This window comes from Prosopis cineraria, unplaced genomic scaffold (assembly GCF_029017545.1).
Source record: "Prosopis cineraria cultivar Desert tree isolate PC_DT_omini unplaced genomic scaffold, ASM2901754v1 PC2, whole genome shotgun sequence".
Classification (NCBI taxonomy): Eukaryota; Viridiplantae; Streptophyta; class Magnoliopsida; order Fabales; family Fabaceae; genus Prosopis; species Prosopis cineraria.
Window position 1 is genome coordinate 8,111,302 of NW_026555333.1, and position 8,240 is coordinate 8,119,541.

Below are 8,240 nucleotides of genomic sequence, written 5' to 3' on the forward strand. Positions count from 1 at the left end.
TTAAAATATTTCAAGAACTTATATCATTCAATTAGACATATGCAGAAGCATGATAAAGGAATAAATCAACATGGGAGAAAAGCTTCCCCCTTTATTTTCTCTCTATACCTTTCTCCACGATACATATATACATATTTACAACATAACACTTGGCCACTCAAATTCTTCTATAATCGACAGTGAGGGGTTAAGGTCTCAATCACATTTATCACAATGACTATTACCTAGTCATCATATTCTATATATCATCTATTCATCGATAACCCATCATATGCATGAATTTTTCTTTTCATTCACATATAATTAATATCAACTGCTCACCCTTTGACATCAAAAATACAAGGGAAGACCACAACAACATTCAAGTTTTCAAATTAAGTAGATAATAACTATGTTCACTTGTACAAATATTTTCGCCCGTTAATGTAGCACAAGCATCAAACTACATTCCTAAGGGCCTAAAATACATTTCCCCTAACACAAAACCGATAATGTAAGTGGATCAAAAATATATTATCCTAGTTGGCAATATCATAAACTAAATACACATATCAAAATAAAAAGAGAAAGGCATACAGAAGTGATTACTATCACTTAGCCTAATGCTCATTTCCTCTGTTCTTCTGAAATGAGTTAGCTCCTGTAATATGTTAAAAGAGAGGGGTGAGTACAACCACTCAGTAACCAAAGTACATCTAAATTATACAAATGTATGATAATTCTTCATGAATGCAAGTGGCTAATAAATTTATTAAGGTGACCATGCAAATAATCAAATTAATAATATGTTAATCACATTAATATTTAACTCGTGTGAATAATTTCAAGAATAAAGTTAAGTACAAAATTTATACAAATGGCCACATATATATTATTCGCATAATTACTACATGTTCTCATTTCTACAATTATAATCATATTCTTAACATAGCCATCAATCACTTAAATGGCATGATAATAATATTAGCATGATCAATCTCTTCCTTATATCTTCCCTTATTTTCTCTGACATAAAATTCGTAGGCCAACAACCGAAAGGGATTGGTCATGTGATGAGACTACCTAAGGCCTTAATCATATCATGAGGGGCTACCAGGTCAGGGTTACCTTACTCACTTATAAACATGATTTCCCCCAAATCACACATTATGGGGTGTCATACCTAAAACTAGCTCTACCCAAAACTCCAAGCAGACCAGTTGGGTCAAGTCCCTTAATAGGAACAATGTTACAGTATATTACAAGGTAAGTAGCGGTTATAACCCTTAGGATTATTGGTTAATAGCTAAGTATCATATGAATTTTGTATAACCACTAACTCCTTTACCAAGGCGAACTCCCTCCATATGATCATGCTCATGAGAAAATATATTTCAAAAGCTCGTATATATAATTCACAATTATCCCACATGCTCATCAACTTTCTTGCTTAACAAACATCAAGAATCATCATATTTCAATCATACCTCTTACATCAATTTTTATATTATCATATAAAACCACATTAGCGTAATATAAAACTCAACATGCTCATATACAATTCATCACTATGCATAATCTATAATTTATAATCAAGGATGTACATATCATAATCAACCATCAATTTCATTACTCACACCAAGTTACAATTAACTTGGTCACAAATCATAAAGTCTCAATCAAGCCACATGTATTACAAACAACCATTTCAAAATTTATATTTATATATATATATATATATATTCTTTTGTTTCACCAACATAATTAATTAAGTAACATATAAATGCATAAAATAGATTTTTCTCGGTTACCTCAACCTTTGAGAGGTCAAAGGTTACCCCTCAAGTTACAACACTTTTAAAATTTTTCAAAGGTTAAATGGTGTCAAAAGAAAATTAATCTACAATTGATCATATCTCAATGTGTCAATAATATTATTAACATAATTTTACTCATACTCTAACACCTAAGTATTTATTTTATTTTATTTCATTTTTTTAAGACCTAAGTCTTAGCCTCTTGAGTTTTAAAATTTAATTTCATGTATTTGAATCTATCTACTTGGTTCAATAGTCTCCTTCACAATAATTTCATTCAAATAATTTTCTAATATCAAAATTTTCCTTTTTATTCCAAAAATTTGCACATAAAAATATTTAAAAATTGCAAACTTGATTTCAAGCCTAGAATCATTATTCTATAGCCATAATAATTTATTTCTCATCTCAAATAATTATCTAAATATTAACAAATCAATTTATATTTTCAAATTTAACCAAAAATCTACCCATAGAGATATAAGGATAAACTCAAATGCCTCAAATTTCAATTCTATTAATAAAATAATACTCTATAATATTTATTATACTACCAACAACCTTAACAACCAGATTTACTCATCAAAAATTCATCCCTCTTTCAAACCCTAGATTTTTTAAAATCTTAAAATCTGTAGTTTAAAGGGAAAAACGACTAAGAAAAAATATTTAAAATACTTATCTAGTCTTAGAATACTTAAAATCTCATCTGAAGTATCCTATTATGAAGCATCACCTTCTAAATCAGCTCCCATTAACGACACGCACTTGCTCTATATCCATTTTCTTTGTCATGCGCGAAGAGAAATGAGGAAAGGAAAGAGAAAATGAAATCAGAAGGGTGATTATGTTGTTTTGAATAAAAAGAAGGTGTGGGTCCGATATAATAATTCACACCCTACTTTCTCTTCTTTGCTTTCTTTAATGCACACACGTGAACAAAATTCATCTGCCTCCCTTTTCTCATTTTTTTTATTTAACGTTCCTTCCTTCTTCTTCTTTCTTTCTTCTTTTTTTAATATTATCATTACTATTTCTATTTAATATAAAATCATAACTTAGGATTTTAATCTAAATTAAATTCAATAATAATCTTCTAACTAAAATTATTTATATCCAAATATTCCTTCAAAATTATTCATTTGTTCTAAATTAACTTAATTAACCTTAAGTTAATTTTTAGAATGTTACATCTTGTCGCTATTTTCTTCTCCGTTCACAAAGATCACCAGCGCCAGTATCTGTAGCTATTTCGTCCACCACTACTTTGTCAAGTTGGTGCCTTCTTTGTCTGCCCTCCATGCTTGCCGAGGACTTGCTATTGTTAAGTTCCAAGTCATGAGTTTGTTTTCCATTTTTGATGTTGATTCTTTCCATTCTTTATTTGTGGTATAGCGTGGGTGGTAGACATTTCTCTTATTCTCCTTCTCTACCCCTACCATTATTGTTTGAGGTGTGAAGCTTCAAGCTCATCTTCTTGATAATCCTATAGGCATTATATGTGATTTATGAGTTTAAGTTGTAAGTTTTTCTCTCGTGCCGCTACTGTCTGTAGCTATGTAGGTAAGGAGAAGTTGAATTAAAGATGAAAATTTGTATTGAAAACATGATGATATGAATGTGACTAAGATTTTGACTTAATTTATTTTCTTCCAAATTGGTTGATGTTAGAGAGAATGGCTGGAATGAGATTTGGATAAAAGAGTCTAGACTTATGATTTAAAGATTTGTACTATAACATGTTTGAGGAAATGTTTGCTACAAGAAGTTGCTTGATTTTGAATTTTTAGAAATTCATTAAATCTCTTAAGAGACATAATTGACTTTGATGCTACTATTTTGTGAATTACGCTTGCCATTGTGTTGAAATTGGTGTGTGAAACCTGTTGTAAACTATTTGAATTCTTGAAAATTGTATGATTATTGATAAATTATTAGGTGGAGATGGAGGTTAGAAAATTTACATCAAATGGTTGAAAATAATATGCTAAAGGTGTTCGACTCAAAGCCCAAGAGGGAATTATATCTCAAGTGAATAGGTTGGCATGTCTAAAGAAATATGATAAAAATTAGTGATATACATGATAATACTTGCACAAATTCTAAAGCATGAATTTTGGTCTTGGCACTTTAAATGATGGTAGTTGATTGAGATTGTGTTGAGAATGGAAAGAAGTCTTTGTAATTTATAGAAAATTTATTAAAATTTCATTTGTTCATATCTTTATAGGATGTATGAAAGAAAAAAGCCTTGATATGAATTGAAGGAACAAAATATTTAAAAGTTGGAAATTCAACAGGTAAGTGAAAAGCATTCCATTTAATTTATTTTAATAGTATTTTACTCAAACATTTTACTCTTGTGAATTATATTAGTTTTGGAAATGATAGAATATTGATGAAGAATAGTTAAATTATGATATGTGCATTTATTTTTCCTCAAGAAATATATTTTCAAAATTGATAAAAGTATTTTTGTTTATTAAACTTTGGAATTCTTGGTTACTCAATTAATGCAAGCCTGTACATTAGCTATGAATTATTATTTTGGCAAATTTTGAGATTTGAAACAATTCATGCAAGTTTAGTATTGAGAATGAAAATTTTATTGCAGAAATAATTATTTTTCTCGCATGTTTGAAATATGATTTTCAAGAGGACTCTAAATTAAACACCGCTGCTGACGACAGTTCTATTAGCCTGTAACATGCTATGGTTAATAACTAGCTAATTTGTTTAGTGGGCTTTGTTCTCCCGTTTGTTATTCGTGGCCTTTGTACCCTCATTTAATTTTGTGGCTTTAAATCACGTTTGGTTAACATTACCCTAGCGGACTATGTATCCATACTTGTTTTGTGGCTTTAGCTGTATTTGGTTACTTAACCTTGTAAACTATGTATCCACATTTATTTTTGTGACATAAGCTGCGTTTGGTTATTTACTCTTGTGCGTTTGGTTATTTACTCTTGTGGACTGTGTGTCCATGCTTGTTGTCTGTTCTGTTAAGTCTTTAAAATTTTTAAATTTTAATTGACTCGTTCATTTAAAATTTCAATAGTTTCAATTACCAAGTGTAGTATTTTGATTTATGTGTGAGTAATTTATTTTCTTTAAGCCTGATAGAATGAAGTGCTTACAATTCACTCTCATTTTATTGTTATGATTATGATTTATAGATTTTTTAAGTTATTATGTTAAATTATTATCTTTTCAATTATTTTATATGATTATTTGAGTTTAGTATTTTAATTCTTTTAAATTCTATTTTGGGGATGCCATTCACCGAAAAATATTTTGGTCTCAAATTTATTAACTTATGTTGAATCTTCTGTGAATCATTGAAGAGTTTATCATTAATTAAGAATTGGAGGAATTGTAGATTAAATTCTAGAAGCTCCACATAGGTTATAGCTATGGTCCTTATTTCAATATATATTCTACCTGTTGGTTGGAATGAGCTAAGGTCTTAGTTGTTATGATATTTATTTGAGAATTTGTGTTGTAGAACTTCAGGAGATCTTACGTGTACGGGAGATTTTTCTAGAATTTTTATAAAAATATTAAGGTTTTATTTTAAATGAAAAAAATATTATTTAGAAGAAGAAGAAGATTTCTTGAATTAGTCTTAAGGGAGGTGTGTTTAGAGGCATATCCTACATTGATCATTCCCATGTTTTGGGGCATGACATATTAACTGCATTACCATAGAGATGTCATCGAGGAGATATAGCTAATGCTCAAACGTGATTGTGAAGTCTAGGTGCAAGATTTGTGTAGAGACAAAAATCATGTTGCGGATCACCTCGCCAAATAAGCTCTGAATGGATGACCTGATCTTTTTAGATTTCATTTTGCTTCTTTGGCTGTTACTAGACTTATGACTTTGGATATTAATAATTTACTCAGCACTTAGGCTGAGTCCTCTTTCTTTATCAAAAAATAAAAAAAACAAAGAAAAAGAAATCAAACTGGCCTTTATTTTATCATTTTAAAAATATAAATTTTTAATGCTTAAGGCTTTAATTTAAAAAATTAAGAAATGTAATTATTGTGTTAAAATAGTAACCGCATTATATAACTTGTCCATAATTAATATATTAAATAAATTAAAGTTATTAGAGTAAATAAGAATGTAATAAAAAATATTAACAAATACTATTTTAAAGTTTTAAAAACATAAATGAAAAAAAAATTGTCAAAACAAAAACTTAAATTTTAAAATGAAAAGAGGGCTTATTAAAATTTAAAAAATTAAAAGATAAAATTATACTAAAATATTTAAAAAAATCTTATATTTTAAACTTTTATTTAGAATAATTACATTCAGTCATTCACATGACATTTTTAGAAGAAATTAAAAAGAGAGAGAGAGAGAGAGAGAGAGAGAGAGAGAGAGAGAGAGAGAGAGAGAGAGAGGATTTACATGGGGCTTCTATCCTCTCCTCCGACTCTTCTTCTTCCTCAACCTCTCCTCTTCACCATCTTCTTTCTGCCTTAATCAGACGAGAGGTTGTGGACGGCTACTTAATCTTTTCTCCATCTTTTCTTACATGGAAGATGAATCTTTTCTTTCATGGCAAACAAGTACCCAATGTCAACCCACCATCGAGCGTCGAGTTCCTGATTTATCCTTTTCTAGGTTCTCAATGGAGAGGAATCAAGGGTTTTTTTTTTCTTAGAGGGTTGTCTCTCGAAAGGTCAAGGGCTAAGAGCCTAAGAGTCCAGTGTGGTATGCTCTCCGATGTTGAGTTTACTTCAGCATAGGGATAAGCACCATGCCCTGCCACGTGAGCTGTTGGTTACGAGATTGGAAAGCTTGAGGCCGGCAAAAGCATTGTCCGCCATTAAGAGGTTCGATCTGAGATTGTTGCTTGGCGTCTTTCAGTTTTATTTACTCCAGAAATTTGAGCTTCCTTGATTGTTCTCGATGATGATTGAGTTTTGATTTCACGGTGATCTTTTTTTTCTTCTTTGTTTTTTGTCTGGTTTTTGCTTCAACAGGGTCTTGTGATCTAGGTTATGCTTGGACATTGCTGTGATTGGCTTTGACTATCTGAGTTTTGCTTCAACAGGTCCTGTGATCCTGTATGACTTGATGAACATTGAGGAACTATGGCTCACTTCGTGTAACTTTATGGGCTCAATTGCGGCATCGTTGGGTCGTTTCACTAGGCTCTAGAACTTGGACTTGTCCATGAACAAACTCAATGGGTCTATTTCAGAATCAATTGTGGGGATGAAGAACCTCGTTCAACTTGAGCTTTATTAGAACTTACTCTTTGGCAAGTTACGTATCGGAATGTTGAAGAATCTGAGACGCTTCGATGTGTCCATATGTTTTGTATTTTTTGTATTTTGTTTTCATGCACGATTGCGTTTCAACCTCTTACACTCATCACATAAGCCATCAGCGAGATCTCATTCTTCGCCCTTCAGTTGTATCCATTCAACCGCTTTAAGAGTTGAGATGAGGCATTTTCCCTTGATCCGTAAATGTTGTTCCAGAGTTTGAGTTCTCCTGCATTCGTGGGTTCCACTGTTAAATTTTTTCATGTTTCGTGAATTGACCAATGAAGTTTTGATCTTTTGGTTTGAGTGGATTTGCTACGATCGTGGGAGAAATTATTTATGGTCAAAATTTTGCATATGAGCTTGTTCACTACTGTGGAGTTTTTGTTAGATTTGCTTTTTGTCGGACCTGAGTTAGAGAGAGAAAGGGAAGGAGGTGGGGAGAGAGGATATGCTGGAGTTTTTTTTTTTTTTTTTTTTGCAAATAAAAGTTGAAGTAATGGTCAGACTAACTGTTGGATGAATGAACTGATTTCTTATTTTAAAATTTTGGGGCAAAATTATTCTAAATAAAAATTCAAGAATGCTAAACACTCCACAAGACAAAATTTCTGTACATTTTTTACATGTTTGGCTCATGGAGAAAAATAAGGAGAGGAAATAAAGAGAAGGAAAAAGTACAGAAATGTAATTTTTTTTCTCATTATGCTTAGTTGAGTAAGAAAAAATAGAGGAAGAAAAAAGTTATTAATTTTATAAGAATAATAATAATTTTATTATTTATAAAAATATTTATATAATAAAATTTAAGATTTTAACATATTATATATATAAGAATAATTTTATCATATATTATTGACTGAACAAAAGCATAATTAAAAATTATTTTATTCAATGTTGGTAAAAAATATTTTATCCAATTACAAAGTGTATTTATTAAATTATTAATAATTTAATAAATATAAAATATTTAATTGAAAATTTAGAATTAGTATTTGTCTAATTTGTTTAAAAATTAAATATATTTCTTGTTTAATAAAAATTTATAATCAAAATGTAATTATACTACAAATATCATAATAAAAATAGAGAAAAATAAGAGGTAGCAACAAAAAAATAAATTGGTAAATTTAAAAATAATTTTTTTTTCAAAAA

The 8,240-nt window shown here is 29.9% G+C and overlaps 1 long non-coding RNA gene across 1 annotated transcript; it reads left to right on the forward strand.

The window, feature by feature from the left end:
- The first annotated feature begins 6,172 nt into the window (after positions 1–6,172).
- LOC129304220 (uncharacterized) lies at positions 6,173–7,290 on the forward strand. The gene is made up of 2 exons (XR_008591627.1): positions 6,173–6,647; positions 6,798–7,290. It is a non-coding gene; the product is annotated as an uncharacterized LOC129304220 (long non-coding RNA).
- The last annotated feature ends 950 nt before the right edge of the window (positions 7,291–8,240 follow it).